The following is a 20,442-nucleotide window of genomic DNA, read 5'->3' as shown; positions in this document are numbered from 1 at the left end:
TGCAGCAATGACAAAAGGGTTTGGTGACTGGGGGAAGGAGGAGAAAGCAACCTTCTTTTTTTTAACCTTTCAGGCGAAGGAGCTCACGCAGCAGGCAGGATCTCAGGGCTATGGGAGAGCAACTGCTTTGTGCAAGCCCGGACAACAGGAAGTGAAGGCACACAAACCCTCTCCTCACCATAAACACACACAGGCTTAACCTATGGCTGAACTTCTGCCCTTGAGTGACCAGCGCCATTAGGACACAGGTCAAAAGGTTGTAGTGTGACAGAAAATGTGGCCTTATTGAATGAAAGAGAAAATGAAAAATTCTTTTGTTTGCTTCACTCTGTGGTTTGTATAGCTACCGTGATGTCATAATGGAGCCTAGAGTGGGAAAGAGAAGTCTCTGATTTATCACAGTCTGAGAAAGGCAGTCGGAAATTCAGCTAAGCATTGGGAAAAAAACATCATATGGAAGACCTACACAAAATAAAAGTGGTCTGACTCATGGTTTCTCGGGGGAGTACAGAAGTGATCAGTCTCTGGTGATAATAAGATATGAAAGCGGTATCAGAAATTCTCTTCCCATTATGTGCAGGATGGAGGAAATCCAGATGCAGGTACACAGCTGGATCACCCAGCCCCTTCCCACCCTGCCTCTCCAAGCCACCCTCATCACCTAGGCAAGGAAAAAACATTTGATGCTTAAAGCTGTAAAATCTGGGAGCACATTTACTATATTAATATGTGTATGCTATAAATACATATATTAAATATATATGAATATATAAATATATGTGCCCTATATATTTATATATAATATATAATATAGTACATATACATGTATACAAATCATCTACGAAAAGGCACATAAACATGATGCTTACCTGGCAGATTGCTTAATCTCAGAGACGTGTAAGAACGGGAGATTTCCTGCTTGTTTGGCTATTTCCACCCATTCAAAATTGGAGCACATTTGCAAGTTCTGGATGATTCTATTTCTTCCAGAATATTTCTTCAGGGTAAAAAATTCTGACCATTTATCAGGGTAAAAAAATTCTGACCATTTCAATGAGGATACAAAGGACTACCCTGTGTTCTAATTCAGTCTATCATTCTGTTGGTAAAGATAACATTAAAAAAAAAGGAAAGAAATTAGATTATACTGGTTTTGTGAGGTTGTTGAACTCCAAAATGCCTGGTTTTATTCTAGAGCCTTTATTATTACTGTGTGCCTTCTCATAGGTCTTTAGCCTCATCACTTTCCCTAAATATCTGAACAAATAATGAACCACTGCTTTTCAACATGAGTTTTATATTTGAGATCATCAAGCAGGTTTGGGGGAACACATAGTATTATTATTTTTTAATGCAGTTTTCAACAGACTCCCTTAGAGCATTCATGATTTTTGTTTGTTAAGGTACCCCCATGTAAAACCACTAGGAGCCCTCAGAAAGGAGGCTTTAGCTCCTTACAAATGCTGAGCCGATGTGAACACCCTCCTGGGAGATTGATGAGTCCTATTAACCTTGTTGCATAGATGGAAACTCAGAAACAAAGTGACTGGGAGGATTAAGAGGAAGTCAATGTCAGCACCAGGATTAGAATTCACACTTGCCTGGTTTCTCAGCCCACGACCAGCTCCCCCACGAATCCCAGCTTTGTCTCTCTCCCCCCGCCGTGAGGGGATAGGGTGTTTCCAAACGCTGAAAGAATCCTGTTACTCTCAGGCCTCCGCCTTGCAGGAAGGTCCTGTCTTTTAATAAATTACAGAGCTAGGAAATGACTTCGAGGTGATTTATTCTAATCTCCTCACTTTATAAGTAAGAAAAAGGTCATAAAAATGCTAGAAACAGACTAAGAATAGCCAGTATAACAGGGAGGCAAGTTGGTGTGGTGAAAAGTCCTGGATAGAAAAGTGTTTGAAACCTGGCTTTGCCTCTCACTGAATCTCAGCGTCCTGTCCGTAACATACAGAAAACAATCTTGCCTTTAGTGTTGTACGAAGATTAAATAGGTAAAGTATGTGAGATGTTGCAGGCACTTCTTAAATTTTTTGCCCACTCATGTCTTCATATGTTTTCCTGTTGTAGTTATATTATTTCTGTACATGAGAAAACAATACTTAAATGTGCCCACTTAAGGGTTTAATCCCAGGTCAGTGGGATTTTCTGAGATTTGAATCTTGGAAATTTGTCGAGTCGAGTGTTGGGAATTAAGGCCTAAATGAGCCCCTGGCAGTTTAATGCCTGGAGCTCTCGGCAGTGTTTTTCTCCGAGACTTGAGTCCCCACGTACAGAGGCCAGGGGCCCAGGCAGGGACAGTCTGGGGAGTGGAGACCATGTCGAATGTTGAAGTTCTGGAAGGTGTCACCTTGATGGATGAGCGCCAATGCAGATTCATAACTGCAATGTTTCCTTGACAGACCGACAGCCTGAAATTCCTTCCGGCATTACCCAACCCTCATTTTCTGTTGGCCACTCCTCCAAGAAACCATCCACTTTTCCAAATTAGACTAGCACAATCTTTGTCCTCTAAGGGATCACTAAGCATCCTTTGCCTTATTTCATCTTCATGCATCTAATAAGGGGCACCATAGCCTCCTTTACTCTTCAATTCTGAACTGGGAGTTTCAGGCCAAAAGCCCTGAGAGGGTGGTTGGAGCAGGAGGGCCCCGAAAGGAGACCTCTGCCGAATAAGCAGCATCTCTGGCCTTCTGCCTCCTGGAGGAGGCTCTAACCTTGTTTTTTTTTTTTTTTTTTTTTTTTGAGACAGAGTCTCACTCTGTTGCCCGGGCTAGAGTGAGTGCCGTGGCTTCAGCCTAGCTCACAGCAACCTCAAACTCCTGGGCTCAAGCGATCCTCCTGCCTCAGCCTCCCGAGTAGCTGGGACTACAGGCATGCGCCACCATGCCCGGCTAATTTTTTGTATATATATATTTTAGTTGTCCATATAATTTCTTTCTATTTTTAGTAGAGACGGGGTCTCACTCTTGCTCAGGCTAGTCTCGAACTCCTGACCTCGAGCGATCCACCCGCCTCGGCCTCCCAGAGTGCTAGGATTACAGGCGTGAGCCACCGCGCCCGGCCGAGGCTCTAACCTTGTATATTAAAACTATTCAAAACCAGAGTGTGCTCCAGCAGGGAGGATTTAGAGCAGGAAAGACGGGGATTTTTTTTTTTTTTTTTTAATAATCTCATCCATGTAGTGGGATGTGTTATGATAACAACGTGGGAATATATTCTAAGTGCCATGCTGTGTGCCGTGCTTTTCATGGCACTCATTTAGTCCTCAAGACAACCTTGTGAAGTATGTTCTATTGTTACTGCCATTTTGCAGATGAGGGACTATGACGAAGAAAAGCTGGATACAGAGCTGAGGTCACAGATCTTAGCGTCTGCACAGCAGAGATTCCAACCACGAAGGGTCTGTCTTGAGTCTGAGCTCTTGACTGCCACGTCTTACCAGCTGTTCTGCCCATCTTGGCTTAAGGAAACTCAAGTGATCCCCTGTCCTCCCCTCATCTCATCCCCTAGCACCTAGGAACTCCCCTCCCATGATCTGAGAGAGAGTCTGTTTCTCTGTCTCCTCATCCCTCTGTCCTCAAAGGCCTGGGCCAGTAGTGTCCTTAGAGTCTGCAAAGGCATCACTCAACACGCTTTTGGCTCCTGGATGGTAGCTTACTCGCCTGGGCTGTTGGTTTGGGGGTAATGGGAGATGAAGCAATTCCTTGAGAATTAGTTGGAAGCACCAGCTATGGTATTTGGGAAGCCTATGAAAGAGCCTGCTGCTGTGGTGCTCTCACATCTAAGCTCAGAATACAAGGAAGGAAGGGATCTGTGGAGTGTGCACAGAACGCTGTCGGCCTGCCCTCCCCACCCCCGCCCGGATTTAGGGGGCTATCAACCCACAGCAGTTCTCCATTATCATAAAATGTGGTACTGAGACACTATTTACAAGGCTTAGGTTAGGGACTTTCTGGGGCCAAAATACTTCTATCATTTTGCACTTCCTGGAGGCTCTACAGAGTGGGGTTCAAGACCACTCTCTTGGTCTATTAGTTTGCTCTTTTTAGATTTTTCTCTTTAGATTATTTGATGATGTTTTAAAGAAGCCTAAGGGTGTCTTGATAGTGACTTGACGGTGTTTGACTTAAAAGCCTTTAACAAAGTCTCTATTAAGTGGTAGAGTCTTAAAACTGCCAGCCACTTCTTTAAGGCTTGCCAATTGATTTGAGAGCATTTTGAATTGTGGATGCTCTTGATTCACTTCTCTTCTTTCTCAGGGGTAACGTCCTCCTCTGCACAGGTTATCAGACCAGGCTTGACCTCCCCACAGAGAAGAGAGGTAAGAAAATGACATGGAAATCCTCCTTGTTTTTATGGTTGCCCATTATTACCTCATATAATAAAAGGGCAGCTCTTTCTCTGGTCCTCCTCCTGAGCCTGCTGTATTGAGAAATGTAGAGAATGCAAAGAATGCTTACTGCCAACTGCAAGAGTGTCTTTTGGCCACAAATGCCCTTGTCACCTCTTAGGTTCTGGGCAAAGACACGCTTGTCGGAAGAAGGCGGCCAGAAGTTGAGGACAGGTGTGTGTGTGTGTGTGTGTGTGTGTGTGTGTGTTGAGGAGTCATATATTAATGTATTAATTTGTTCTTCTTTTCTCCTTCAGACAGGCTTTGTCATTTTCTGCCTTGGAAAATAATAAGCAGCATTTGAAATGAAATTCTCCCAGGAAAAGTGACATGAATATTGAGAGTTTTAAGTAAAAATCACTTTCTGCCTCTCTGCAGGATTTAATTTTTCTTTATATCTTGTTTCCTAAATGTCATGTGTTAAAAACAATATTATGTTTAAATAGAGTGCTAAATAACCACGGTTAACAGCAGAAGAAAGAGTTCTTTCTCTGATCAAAACAAGTGACTTTTCTAGTGCAGGCTCTCAGCTGAGCGGCTGGTGACTGTACAAAGTTGTTGCTCTGTACTCTGTTTTTAGAAAGATAAACTTTTTCTGAGGCTAAAAAGGAGGCGAAGGCCACAATTCTGAAAGTGGGGAATTTTTCTTATCAGTGATTAGAATTCATTGACTTTACCAGGGAAATAACAAGCTTGGTTCTTTCTTTTACCCTCAGGAAGACTTAAGCTATACCTTAAGCTGCCTACACTTCATGTGTTCTAATGCTGAAGTGGGGAGAATTGGTTTCTGTACAACCCAGAGAGCCAAACGGAAAGTCTTATCCATTTTGCCTCTGCAAAACTACAATAACTGTTATTTCTTGCAGTTGATAAGGCATGAGTGCTGGCCACACAGAAACAGGATCCCAACTCTAGGCACAGCTGGGGCTCCTTGCCATGTTAGGGTGTCCTATCGGAATTCCAAACAGATAAAGCCAAACCCAGAGCTGGTCACAACTATTAATGTGAAACAATCCTCTAAGACCCTGGGCTTTGCCTGACCTGTTTCGTGTAATATAGTCCAGATTTGTTCTTTTCCATTTCCTTGCCTGGAAAGCCTTTCCTTCCTCTCATTAGTTTGAGGCTGGTCCTTTTTTTTCCAATGTGCTGCTCAAGTTTTACCTACTTAGTAAAAACTTTCAAAGTTTCCAATTCCAAGTCTTACGTGATTGCCCTTTTCTCTGGAATACTGGCCCCCTCGAATCTCTACTTCACGCATGCAGGCATTCATTCATGACGTTGCCTCTGCCTGGGATGTTCTTCTCCCAGCTCTCTGCATGACCGGCTTCTCATTCTGCTGAAATGCTACTTCCACAAAGAGAACTTCCCTCACTACGCATTCTAACGTAGAAGCCTGTTCTGTATAGTCAGAGACTTTTGCGTCCCCAGTACCCAGGCATGTAGTAAATATTTGTTGCTCAGTAAATATTTGTTGAATGAATAAATAAATGAATTCATTTGTTGTTTCAATTTAATGTGTAATGAGTTCCAGTTTATCACATTAATTGCCATGTGAGTTGCACTGAACTCATGCTAGTTTTGAGCCCTGGACCTCGTGAAGTATATGTAACTCACATGTCTCTTCGCCCTGGGAGCCACGAGAAATATTTTTCAAGTTGCTTATAACTCATGCACAGAAAACAATAAAAAATAACAAATTTTTCATTAAATTAGAAAGGATCGTTTGTTTTCGAAGGTTTTATTCTATTTTAATGATAAAACACTGTGGCCCCAAGGAAAAAAAAAATTTTTTTTCTAGTGTGGCAGTCAATATGTTAAGAATTAAAACATTGATAACTGCTAGAATTGAGACACATCTAAAGATGGGAGAGGTTAGACCCATGCCTGTTGTGTAAGGAGCCGAGAGATTTCCTGGAAAATAACTTATTCTAGTGGATAAAACATGTGAGATGCAAATGTAAATTTCAAGGATGGTAGTTTAATATGGATAAGCAGAAACGACTCTGCAAATTTGCTCATGTTCTTCTCTGGGCTCTTCCCCTCATTGTTCTCTGGATGAGGTTCCTTAGCAGTGTGGATTGACAGAGGCTATACCTGACCTGGAGGACCAAGGGTGGCAAAACCTTACATGCCGGTAAACACAATGAAGTTTAGGTTGAAAAAGTCTGGTGGGTCATCAGACTGAAAGGGTTTACAGGAAGACTCAAAACCGGAATACTGAACCACAAAGTTAGGTCTGGGAAATGAAACCAAGAACAAAATCAATGGGAGGGAGGAGTCAGAATGGGAGTTAGAAGGAATGTAGATCAGACATGGAATGGCTTCGGCGTCAAGCATGCACTTCCTACTTTTGTAAAGAGGATTTTAAAATACCGTCTTTACTGAGATATAGTTTACATAGTGTATAATCACCCATTTAAAGTGCACAATTCAATAGTCTCTACTATAGTCACAGATACGTGCAACCATCACCATAGTCAGTATTAGAACATTTTTATCACTTCAGAAAGAAGCCCTATATCCTTTAGCTACTACCCTCAGTTCCTCCATCCATCCCTCCCTGCCCTAAATAAATGCTAATGTACCTTCTGTCTCTATAGATTTGCCTATGCAGGATATTTCACACAAACGAAATTATATAATACGGTCTTATGTGATTGGCTTCTCTCACTTAGCCTAATGTTTTCAAGGTTCATCCCTGTCATAGCATGTGGCACTACTTCCTTTTTATGGCCAAATGATATTCCAGTGCACGAATATGTAACGTTTTGTTTATTCATTCATCAGTTAATGGACATTTGGGTTGCTTTTACCTTTTGGTCATTATGAATAATGCTACTATAAATATTCATGTGTGGGTTTTTGTATAGATGTATCTTTTCATTTTTCCTGGTAAATATCTAGGAGTGAAATTGCTAGGGCATATAGTAACTGTGTGCTGAACCCCCTGAGGAGCTGCCAGACTGTTTTTCAAAAAGGATGCCCCATTTTACATTCCCACCAATAGTCTAAAGGATTCTGATTTTTCCATGTCCTTGTCAACACTTGCTACTATCTAACTTTTTGATTCTAGACATCTAGTGAGTGTGAAGTGGCATCGTGTTGTGGTTTTGATTTTCATTTCTCTGATGACTAATATCAACAAACATTTTTTATATGTTTATTGGTCATTTGAATATCTTCTCTGCAGAAATATCTATTCAAATCCTTTGCCCTTTTTAAAAAAATTTGGCTACTATTGTTTTTTATTATTGAATTGTAAGGGTTCTTTTTATTAATATATTTTAGATACAAGTCCCTTGTCAGATATATGATTTCGAATTTTTCTCCCATTTTTTGGTTTGTCTTTTTACTCTCTTGGTAGTATGATTTGAAGCACAAAGCTTTTAATTTTGATGAAGTCTGTTTTTTAGATTATTTTTTTCTTTTTCTGCTCATGCTTTTGGTGTCATATCTAGGAATTCATTCCCAAATTCAAGGTCATAAAAATTTGCCCTTATGTTTTCTTCTAAGAGTTTTATTATTTTCATTCCTATATTTAGGTGTTTGATCTACATTGAGTTAATTTCTATATATGGTGTGAGGTATAGGTCCAACTTTATTCCTTGGCATGTGGTTATCTTGTTCTCCCAATGCCAGCTGTTGAAAAGATTATTTTTTCCCCATTAGATGGTCCTTAAACTATTGTTAATAATTAGTTGACCACAGACACATGGGTTGATTTCTGGATTCTCAATTCTAGTCCATTGATCTATGTTTGTCCTTATGCCAGTACCAGAATGACTCGATTATTGTTGATTTGGAGTAAGCTTTGACATTGAGAAGTTTGAGTCCTCCAGCTTTGTTCTTCTGTTTTAAGACTTTTTTTTTTTTTTAGCTATTTTGGGTACCTTGCAATTCCATATAATTTTACAGGCAGCTTGTCAATCTATATAGAAAGAGCCAGCTGTAATTCTGATAGATACTGCTTTAAACCTATAGATGAACTTGGGGAGTATTCCCATCTTTATAATATTAAGTCTGATTCATGAACATGGAGTATTTTTTCATTTAGTTAGATCTTTTAAAATTTTTTCAACAATATTTTACAGTCTTCCAAGTATAAGTTTTGTACTTCTTTGGTTAAATTTTTTCCTAAATATTTTATTCCTTTTGATACTATTTTAAATGGAATTGTTTTTTTAATTTCATTTTTAGAATGTTAATTGCTAGTGTATGGAAATACAATTGATTTTTGTATGTTGATCTTGTATCCTACAAACTTGCTGAACTCATTTATTAGTTCTAATAGTTTTTTTGTGAATTTCTTAGGATTTTTCTATATAAAGATCATGTCATCTGCAAATAGAGACAGTTTTACTTCTTCCTTTCTAATCTGGATCTTTTCCCCTGTTTTTTTTTTTTTTTTCTGATAAATTATCCTAGTTAGAACCTGTAGGTTAGTGACAAGAGTGAACATCCTTGTCTTGTTTCTGATATTAGGGCAAAACATCCACTCTTTCACTATTAAATATGGTGTTACATCTGGGTGTTTTCATAGATGCCATCCACCAGATTGAGGAAGTTCCATTCTACTCCTAGTTTGTTAAATGTTTTCATCATGATAAGGTATTGAGTTTTGTTAAATGCTTTTTTTTGCATCTATTGAGATGATCATGTGGTTTTTGTTTTTCATTCTGTTGATATGAGATATTAAACAGTACATAAGTTGCTTTTCAAATGGTGAACCAATCTTGGATTCCTGGTATAAATCCTATTTGGCCATGGTGTATACTTTTTTTTTTTTTTTTGGTATGTTGCTGTATATGGCTTGTTAGTATTTTGTGGAAGATTTTTGTGTCCATATCCATAAGAGATATCGGTCTGTAGTTTTCTTGTAGTGTCTTTGTCTGGTTTTGCTATCAGGATAATACTGGCCTCATAGAGTAAGCTGGGAAGTGTTCCCTCCTCTTTTATTACTTTTGGAAGAGTTTGTAAAGAATTGATATTAATTTTTAAAAGTATTTGGCAGAATTCACTAGTAAAGCTATCTGCCTCTAGTCTTTCTTTGTGGGTAGTTTTTTTTTTTATTACTAACTAAATTCAATCTCTCTACTTATTATAGATCTATTCAGATTGTTTCTTCTTAGGTCAGTTTTTGTAGTTTGTATCTTTCTAGGAATTTGTCCCCTTCAACTAAGTTTTTAATTTATTAGTATACAATTGTTCATAGTATTCCCTTATAATTCTTTTTATTTCTGTAAGATCAGTTATAATGTCCTTTTTCTTTTCCGATTCTAGTAATTTGAGTGTTCTCTCTTTTCTTTTTGGTCAGTCTAACTAAAGGTTTGTCAATTATTTGGCCATTTTAAAGAACCAGCTTTTGATTTTGTTGATTTTTTCTTTTGTGTTTCTGTTTTCTATTTCATTAATTTTCACTATAATATTTATGATTTCCTTCCTTCTGTTTGCTTTAAGTTTAGTTTACACTTCTTTTTCTCGTGTTTTAAAATGGAAGGTTAGGTTATTAATTTGAGATCTTTCTTATTTTTTAACATAGGCATCTGTAGGTATAAATTTCCCTCTAAACACTGCTTTAGCTATAGCCCATAAATTTTAGTGTGTTGCATCTTCATTTTAACTCATTTCAAAGTATTTTCTAATTTTCTTTTTGATTTCTTTCTTTCACTCATTGTTTATTTAGGAGTGTGTTTTTTAATTTCCAAATATTTGCACATTTTCAAAATTCTTTGTTATTTTTTTCTAATTTTATTCCATTGTAATCAGAGAATATACTTTGTATTATTTGTCCTTTTTAATTTATCAATACCTGTTTTATAGCCTATCATATGGTCTATCCTGAAGAATGTTTTGCGAGTACTTGAGAAGTTCTATAGATTTCTGTTGGGTCTAGTTGTTTTATAGTGTTGTTCAAGTCTTCTATTTCCTTATCGGTCTTCTTACTAATTGTTTTGGCTGTTATTGGAAATAGGGTGACAAAGTTTGTGAGTAAGGAGGATTGTTTTTGAAATGCCTAGCTTCAGAGCTAGTCATCAGATTGACTGAGGCCTTTGTTGCAACTACATCCCTGTTCAACTTCTCCCTCTGCCTGAACCTACTTCCCTCACGTCCTTGTATGTGTTTTCAAGGGCTCTCCCTATATAAACTCTCTGCATGAAATCTCTGTATCAGCATCTATTTCCCAGAGATCTAGGACCTGAAATGATCTTAGGAACAAACTTAAAATAAAATTTGGGAGTTGGATTCATTGTTGGCTGGCTAGCTGGCACTAAGTACTGCATCACTGGTAGTCTTTGTAGCACTGATACACACTGACATGCTATATCAGTGTAATTTTTTAAAATATCCCCAACTGTGAACTGATATGGAATATCAGAGGAAGGGAACGCACTGGTGGGTGTTACATCTTAGGCACTTAGAAGTTTGTGGTTGCTATTGAGGCATTGATGAAAGAAAACAAAAGGCCGAGGGTGATTAATCACACATTTAAGGTGAAGCCTAAAAGCCGGAGAAACTTCTTGAAAGCTTATAAACAGACTCTCTTTTGTAGCTCAAAGTAAAAAAAAAAAAAAAAAAAGCTAAGGATGAGCCCTGGGCAGACAGTGGCATCATCATAGCTCACAGCAACCTCAAACTCCTGGACTCAAGCGATCCTACTGCCTCAGCCTCCTGAGTAGCTGGGACTACAGGCATATGCCACCACAACTGGCTAATTTTTTCTATATGTTTTTAGTTGTCCAGCTAATTTCTTTCTATTTTTAGTAGAGACGGGGGTCTCACTCTTGCTCAGGCTGGTCTCGAACTCCTGAGCTCAAACGATCTGCCCGCCTCAGCCTCCCAGAGTGCTAGGATTACAGGCGTGAGCCACCGTGCCCGGCTGACTTGAAATTTTGTTTTTATGAAAGATAAATTACTTTAGTTTTTTTGGTCTTATTTTTTCTGATTGACAGCTTTATAAGGAAAGTTCTTTGTTTAGCCGTCACTTCCTAGGAAAAGATTCAGTGTAGAACTGTGGAACTGGTGGCAGCAAGGACAGTCCCTATACCACCCCACTGACGGAAGTATTTTTGGGACTTCCTCAGAGTAGAGGAGTAAGGAAGTCAGCTGGGTGTTTCAGGGAGCCACCCAGGGAAGCTATCTGAACCACAAACGTGATTTAAAAAAAAAAAAAAAAATTAAACAAAAAAATAAGTAAACTAATATTTTTAGCCTGTGAGATTTAGAGTTAATTTTTTTAATGCAAATTAACCTAGACAACCCTGACTAATACAGGCCCTCAATGAATAATGGAACCCAAGTTAAGAGGAGAGAACAAAGCTTGTATATGAAATACATATTTTTCCTAAAACGTGCTGCATATTACAGTAGGTGACTTGGTATCTGAAAGAAGGCCCTATCTTTATTTGTTTACTTTGAACATTGGTCCATTGCAAGTTTGTGCAGAGGAATGAATGGCCAAATTAAAAACATCACAGGAAAAAGCAGATGTCGAGGGCCCCAAGGGGATCATGTTACATTACTTCATTCTCTAACTGAGTTTATTTTTCTGTTTTGGAATCTAGAGAAGTCTGGGCATATGCTTCCAAAAGGAGAAAAAAGTAAATAAATATCCAGACATCTCTGCAAAGCAAGAAGCCTAGAAATCAAAAGGAGCCTTCAGCCTTCAGATAAATGAGAAAAGGCTGATCTGGCCGGAAGCAAGCTGGGGTGTGTGTGTGTGCGTGTGTGTTGGGGGGGACATCAGGGGCTGACCCCATGTCCTTTGGCATCACAGGTGGTGAAAAGAGCACAAGGGCAACTTGGATGAGATGTGGCTTGGGGCAATTTACAGAGGCCAGATTGTAAATTTGTCCATTTATAAGTGTCCTGCAGGGGTTCCCACCGGCTGTGTGGACAAAGCTAAAGCTGGAGGGAACAAAACCTATCCATAAAAGCTCCTCTTATTGCCACTGTTTATTGAAGAGAGGCAATAAACAAATTTATTATGTGCTGTTTCCTACTCTGGATACTTTTCTACCTTTCTGAGCAGAAGTGTGTACATATGTATGCACTTAGGATGGCACAGTCTTTACTCCTGGAGCTTCCTGTGTATTTATTTATTTTTCCTAGTGACAGTGTACCTATTGGAGGTACACAGGCCCCTGAATACTTTCAGCTCTCCCAGATCATTCTGTGATTAGAAGAGAGACCTCAAGCCTTTTTCCCCAGGAACATATTCAAAGCAGATGTTGCTCATTATTCTTTTTCCTCAATAAAGAGATGGAGCAGTGACATTTGGATTACCTTTCTACACCAATGGGTATTAGCTGAACAGGAGAAATTATTTATTCTCCATTAAAATTGGCTACCCAGAAACCCTAAATGTCATAACCATGACTTTGCACTACATTAGGGTGACTGATGGCAATATGTGGCAGTAAATGACCTGAGCGACAAATTGTGGCTTCATTGGGCAGGAAAAAATATCTCATGTTTTGGATTAGATGGCTTATTTTAGGTCAAAAAAAGGGGCAGGTGAATTAGCCAAGGCATCAAGGGATTTGAATGCCCTTAATTAAGTGGTCACTTTTGCAGAGTTCTTTATTTTAAGAAGACTATGTTCACTTATAATTTAACACTGTAATTGCTGGGAGAAAATGCTGCTATAAAGTTTATCTACCCTGCTGCCTGCTGTGAACTGCGAAAGGCTGTTCTGAAAATTCAAGAGAGCTCTGTAAACAAATTTGAATTGAAATGCTCTGGAACTCAGAAAACAAACAAAACCTTTCCATAGAGGTGTTAACATCCCATATCAATACTCCTGGAAATTAGAGGCATGAGATTTAAAATTATAGATAGAAGTAATGGCAAAAGAGATAATTTGTATTTCTAGTTTAGGCAAATGCATCTCATTGCCTTTTTATTTGGGAAAATAAATCTTGCCAAAATTTGTCGTGTTGGTAAAAGTGCTTGTCAGCAAAAGAAAAATGATTTGGGAAAATAGTAAACATTTCTTTTCTGCCCGCCCTCCAGGTGTCTAAGTGATGTATGCAGGTCTCATAGTCATTCAAAGTTATTATGCCTATATCACAGATGAAGAAAATAATGAATATTAAATGGATTTTCTATGTTCTAAGAAGGAGAAGAGAATCTACCTCTTTTTATCTGCGAGACTTACATCCTTAGTTTCTTCTCCTTTTTATGCCCTGGTTTGTAGAATGACTTGGTGGTTCTTCACTTGGATCCTGGGACCTTATTTACTTGAGTCAATAGTAACTCTGTGATTTGCTCTCATTGGTTGAAAAAAAAGAGATGGTAGTACAGTGATATGACAGCTATTGAGAGATATAACTAGTATTTTCAAAGGGCTTTAAGAGCTTTGGGTGAAAGAAAATGCAATGGAAAGCAGAATATTGTTTGTTCTTTTGCATTTTTGTCAGGTTTGAATAAAACCTCCTCTTCATGAAAGAGTATTAACAGCTAAGAGTGACAGCACATTTTCCTTAGGAATCTAGAGGATTTTAAAATAGACTATGTGGTATTAAAACGCAGAATAGAAAAGATTGCATTTTTAAAGTATTTTCAAAGTTTTCATGTATCAGACAACACGATGACTTTGCAAACATGCTTTCTGCCACAAAAAAGGATAGGAGCATTCTGGGTCTGTTCTTAGAGTTTAGTCTGTCTTCAGATGGAAAATCACCAACCCAAAATTTAGCTGTATGCACAATCACTGGTGCTTTCTCCTCACCTCTTCCTGCATATACCGTTTTCTTGCAATATCCCTTATTTATCAAATATGGTATGCTCATCAGCTTCATTCTGTCCATGAAAATATGATTCCTCCATCAAGTTCAGGTTGTTGCACTTGCCTATAGGCCCTATTTAGAGTTTTCTGATCCTCGGTTATCTCTCTTTCTGGAAGCAGTTATTTATTTCACCAGAGTGCTTACTGAACCCTTGTACATTTTTATTGTTTTGTTCTTTTTTCTGGTTAGTTTTATCTTCCTGACAGCATCAGATGCTCATGAGGCAAAGACCATATTTTATTCCCCTCTAGTTATATCATGAGATTATATTCTTATTTTTCAACATATAGAATAATAGTTGAATTTAGCTACTGATAACATTATCTATAATAAGGTGGGAGTAAAGTAAAAGTCAAGAGAAAGTCTTCTGGTAATATATCACAGAAAACAAGAAAGTGCAGTAAGAGACTTTATTTCTCATTTCTAGAACTGATCAGAATCTTATTTATGAATTTTCCCTTTCACCACTGATTCCGGGTTCTCTGGACCTTTTGCCAGGATGTCAGTTGGTCAAAGCTCTTTACCTGCTGCAATGACGCATATCTCCGTTTTTCATGGCTCTGAAGCCTTGGTGATTCTGCCTGCTTGGTGCCAGTGGTATTTTATTTAGCTTTATCACTAGGACTGGCAGTGCAATTAGTTTACCAGGCAATCTTCTGGGTGGTTTTGGTCTGCTTTCCTAGTGGCATGGACAGTTTAAAATGACCAACCATTAATATTATTCTCAGCTTCCAATTCAGTGTGACCATTCATTTTTCCTTAGTGGGAGAATTTCTCTCTGGATTACTAAAACCTCTAAAATAGCATAATACCAAGTGAAAAACTAAGGAGACAAGAATATTGAGAGTGAGTTACCGTACAACAGTCAGGGGTAACATTCCTACCTTAACCAATGGTTTCTAGACCCATATATTTCACCCAGAGGAGAAAAATCAGTACCTCATTGTCTTTGGTTCAGAGTAGACAATAAACCTCACAAAACAAAACCCAATTTCACAAAAGTTCTCTCTTCACTGGTACCATTCCACTCTTACGTAAGACAATTCCTCTGAACAGTAAAACAGCTAAGAATGCAGTTGGCTGTAAGCAACAGTGGCTTAAATGGGAAAAGGGTTTAGTTGACCCATTCAGTTGGAGTCTGACGGCAGATGGCTTTCATGATAACATCAGTGACTCATCCTATGTTTCTGGTCCACCATCTTTAGCAGTTAGACCTTCTTCTTAATGAATGTTACTTCATGGTTACAGGACATGTGTGGAAACACCATGCATCATGTCTGTATTCCAACTAGCAAGAAAGTGGAGGGAGGGAAGAAGAGGATGTGATCAGGAGAGCAAAAACTTTCCCCCAAATTCCCAACAGACTTCTACTTCCATCTCATTGGTCTGAACTGTGTCACATGACTTGCCAGGAAATTTAATAACTACATGGGTAATGGTGCTGACAGAATTATGAGAGGCAAGGAAAAAACATCAGAATAAGTCTCTATTTCAACAAGAGCAAATTGCTGCAATTTAGAGGTTCAGGGAAATGGATCTGTCACTGGCTGTTTCTGGCTGGTTTCCCTGACCTATAGCATGGGATCTCAATCATTTTACTGGTATCAAATTGGGTAATTGGCTACAGAAATAGCCTAGTTGGCCATGATGATGGGGTATATATGTGCTAGAGCTCACCATGACCTCCTTCCTTATGACACTATTGAGACAGCACTGGAATGCCTGGGAAAGCAGAATATCCATTGGATGGACTGTCCTGTCCACATGGAGAAACTGAGGAAATGACTCCAGGATGTGTCCAAGTCTCACTACACCCACTGTAAGGACAAAGAAGTTTAGACATGAACACTTGGCTGTTCTATCCTAGACAGACCTTCTTCTGCAGGGGGTATGTTCTGGAGAGACTTGTAATGAAATGCCGTATTTTCAGGTCTGGACCCATTCTGAGACTTTGTTCGCATAACCCTTTCTCAACATTTCTTATCACCAACTCAGATACTCCCCTAAGCTCTTGACCATGAAACTAGATCAATAGCCACATATCAAGAATCAAAGGAGCTCATGTTGGATTTGTTTTTCAAGGCAAAGGAAGAATAAAGGTTTTAGTTAAGACTATTCTATACTCTGCAGTATTTCCGGGTGACCCCTGAAAATGACTTCCACTTCACGGCAGTCTCCTTTATCTAGAGCCTGCCTCTATCACCTCTAAGGCAGGCCAAGCTAGGCAATTCAGTGATGAGTTGATGGGCATCACCATGCCTGCCCATGCAGAGGGTTTTTAATTGCACCAATCTTTTCAGTTTTGCCGGGAAATAGTATTGCTTCTTATACTCTTTGGGTAGAGAGTCATTTAACCAATGACTTCCACTAAGGCCATTGTTTCAAGAGCCAACGACCATGTGGGGATTCCGATGGTCACTGAGGATGTTCAGTTCACCTACACACTGGGCACTGGAGTGAGTGATCACAGCATGCGCTGTAGTTTCTCCACACACGCTGCAAAGGCAAAGGAGATCAGAATGTTAACAGAAGAAAGTCTGACGAGTGGACCCACAAAAAGTTTGTTCCTGGGACCCCAGGACTTAGTGTTACCTCAAAGGCAGCATCTAAAAGAAATCACAATTTTCAGGATTTCCTTTTCACTTGGGTCAAGGGCAGGAGCAAGGTTCACGCAGTAACTGTGTGGTGGTAAAAGAGGGCCATTCCCCACAGGTACAGCCTTTCCTTCATCCGATCTCCTCTGTGCCCGAGAACCGAGAGATGTGCCTGGGGAGATGGTGGGACTCTTTATGGGGTGCTTGAATCAGGCCTTGGGTGTAGGTTCCGCCTGTCACATAAAGCCATCAGCTTAATTCCTGCATTCCCAAGACACAACAGCCACCAGACTATATTCTGCAGGTCAGGCTATTTTCTGACATCCGATTTCCAAATTAGGCATTCTGCTTATTATTATGGTTGTACCTACTTTACTTTCTACTTTCTCTCTGCTCCATTTTATTAGGCTCCTCTATAGTCAACACTCCCAGCCTACAAAGCCCAGTTACTGAACACATTTTAAAGATTGAGTTGCTTCCCTCCCTAATCTGTTCCTTATGATAAAGGAAAAGGTCATCTTTTGGGCCCTCTTGAAGGACTGGTGAAAAATTAGGTTGAACATTTCAATCTAGTTTACTGTCCCCGAAGTCCTTTAAGTCCCCCTTCCACATAAAACAAGGATCATCTGGCCTTTTGATGTCACCTGGTGTGAGTCTCTGTTTGATCTCCGTTTGAATGAACTAGCCCATAACTAGGCAAGCATACTACATGCCGACACTGTGGTGACGGCACCTGAATCAGTGGTGACTGCCATCTGGTCCAAGGTTATGTTCTGCCCTCTTTGGGCTAACATCTTCAAAACATATGACATAAATTTCCTCTAGATTTTTAAAAATATAAATTAGAAGATTCCTGTCCTTCTGTCTGGGAATAACTCTTTCTTCCTTACTCAGATGCCACATTTTATTTTTTGGACCACATTGAGGTCCAGTGCTGGCCACCACTCAGTAGTAATGAGAAGAACGTCTTCAAGGAAATTGTAAAATAAGAAGCATTTAAATACGGGTCATAGTGTTCCTTGAGTCCTCTGAACCTTTGCAGATAGCCAGTCCTATTCCTACTGTAAAGATGCCTCATTCTTCCAGCTGGTGCCTTAATTTCTACACAAAAGACTGAGTCAGGTTATTTGGATTGGAATTACAGTGTGATTTAGGAACTTAGAGCATCAATATCTGATTTTGGTTCTGAAGTTCGCAGATCTGTGTCTACAAGCATTGAGGAATTCTTTTCAGATGGTTACATTATGACACTGACTGCAGGAAGGCAATATGAATTGGGGGTGAAAAGGGAAGGTCAGGACAAGAGGCTGGGAGACCAGTTGAAAGGCCACAGTGTTCTGAATTAAAGAAGATTTTAATTTAAATTAGGGTGGTGGCGATGGAAAGGAAAGGTATGGACAATTTCAAGAGATGTCTGGGGAGTAGGATCAGTAGGACTTGGTGTGAATTGGATATGATGAGTAAGGAAGAAAGAGGCTTCTAGTTTGTATAAACTGAATGCATCCCTTTACTGATGCAGAGGACATCAGATGAGGAGCAGGATTGGTAGGAACGCTGATGAGTTTAGTTAACTTCAGGGAGTTTCAGTTTGAGATGTTTTTCTTGATTGGAATCTCAGGAAAAGTTTGGTCTTTAAATTTTCGTATTTAAGTTCCATAGCACATAGAGAGGACCAAGAAGGCATGAATCTTCCATTCCTAAGCAAGACATGGTACTATCCCTCTGACCCTGTTTTGCCTTCTATTTAGACAAGCAGGGGTGGGGATGGGGGCGGTTCCTGCCAAAGATCTAGGGACTTGTCTACTTGTCTACTAATATTGATCCAATATTGCACATGAGCTGTTATTACCATGTATGAAAACCTGACTGTTGGAGCCAGTCATCTTTATTAGCTTGGTCACATTTTCCAGACATCTCCAGTTAATAGGAATTTGATGAATTAAAGACTCTGAGATACTCTTGTACATTATACAATTCCTCATAGACTTTGTGTCTCTAAAGCAGTTTCCCTTTCTGATTAGTGGATTTGAAAATTCAGCTTCACCCTCTAGGGATCTCAAATGAGATTTCTTTCCTTCAGCCTAATTGCACCATGACTCTTTCTTGATTTTGAAGCTGACAAAACTTTCCCCAAGCACAATCTTCTCCTAAATATTTTCTCCTAGACACTGAAAAAGGCTGAAAGCTTCATCTTGCTGTTCCCTCAGTAACTCCACAATGTTGTCAGTGAGAATGGCCTTGAATTCTGTTTTGGCTGCTGGTTCCCCATTGCTGGTCTTTAGCATTCACAATCCTTCACAGGGGAAGCATGAGAAAAAATGCTGCGTATTGTGAAAACTTGTGTTTCATTCATCATATTCTACCTTGGTGCATAAAGCAGGCTGACCTGTACACACCACGCAAAACCACTTCAGGTCTTTCTATATGTTTCACACAAAATATTTCTGGTAGTCGAAATTTCTTGGCTCATAAAAGAGGTTTGTAATTGATTTCTTTAAAAAGTCTATGCAGCACAATTCTTTTGGCATTAGTGCCTGGCAACAGTTTTGGAGAGAGAATGAAATCTGGCTTGGCTGGAATTTATAGATTGCAAGCACAGTCTGAGAAAGGGCTATTCCCATGTTCTCCATCTCAAAAAGATTGTCACTTGATTCTGCCCCCACCAGGCCAGGATGCCGGGAGCCACGAGAGAAGTAGCCAGGAAAAACATTCCCCTTATTTATTTCTTTTGGATTCAACTTGTCCTGAAATATCTAGAGACAAAAACGACTTCTGTTGTTTTAAGTAGCAGTATGTGAACAACACTTTTCTCAATACTTTTCTCTAAACTCTAAGCTACACATTCTCTCACTGACTGACATTCAAGAGGTCAAACTTAATGCATAACTCGTATTGCTAGATTTCCCCCAAATCAGTTCTTTTTCAAAAGAGTTTGCTTTCAAAACAGAATACATTTTTATGAATTTTCTTGGGAAATTTTCTTTGGAAATGTATTGTGGGGGAGGTGACAATGGAAGGGGTCCCTGCATTTATAATGAGCACTAAATTCTGGATGAAATGTGTGGTTTTTAAAAAAAGAATTTATGTTTATAGCCAATGGTTCAGAGAGGCATATTTTTGGGTTATATTAATACATACTAAACATGAAATAAATGCTGAGAAGCTTTAGCCTGGCAGCCTAATTCAGCTTTGTCTATGTACCATAGTACTGTTCAAAGTCATTCTTCCAAGGTCAATTTTGGATTTTCACAATCTCCGTTTTCTGAAAGGCCTTAAAGCTTATCTGTATCTGAAACTCAAGTGAGTTTTTCCTTCTGTTGAGTGTCACTGAACCACAGAGAAAAGAACTAATAATAAAGGCCACACAAGTGCATTACTCTAGGTGCGGCACTGAACACTCTATGTACCGAATTATCTTTTATTGTGAACAAAGGGAAGGAGGCATGATGTCATGACGTGCTGCCCAGGATGTCCAGCGAGGGGCAACATTTGTGTGTGGTTGTACCCTGGGGTCATGGGAGGAAAATGTTGAGAGTTGAAGCTGGAAAGGTAAGCCAGCTGACTGTTAGAAGATACCCGTGACCCATGCTAATTACCCCAGCCCACAAGGATTTCTTTCTCCCCATTTCTTCTTCCCTTTCTTTGGTTCTTATCTTCTCAT

Source organism: Eulemur rufifrons, chromosome 4 (assembly GCF_041146395.1).
Source record: "Eulemur rufifrons isolate Redbay chromosome 4, OSU_ERuf_1, whole genome shotgun sequence".
NCBI lineage: Eukaryota > Metazoa > Chordata > Mammalia > Primates > Lemuridae > Eulemur > Eulemur rufifrons.
The sequence above is the reverse complement of the archived record's forward strand: the minus strand, read 5'-3'. Positions refer to the sequence as shown.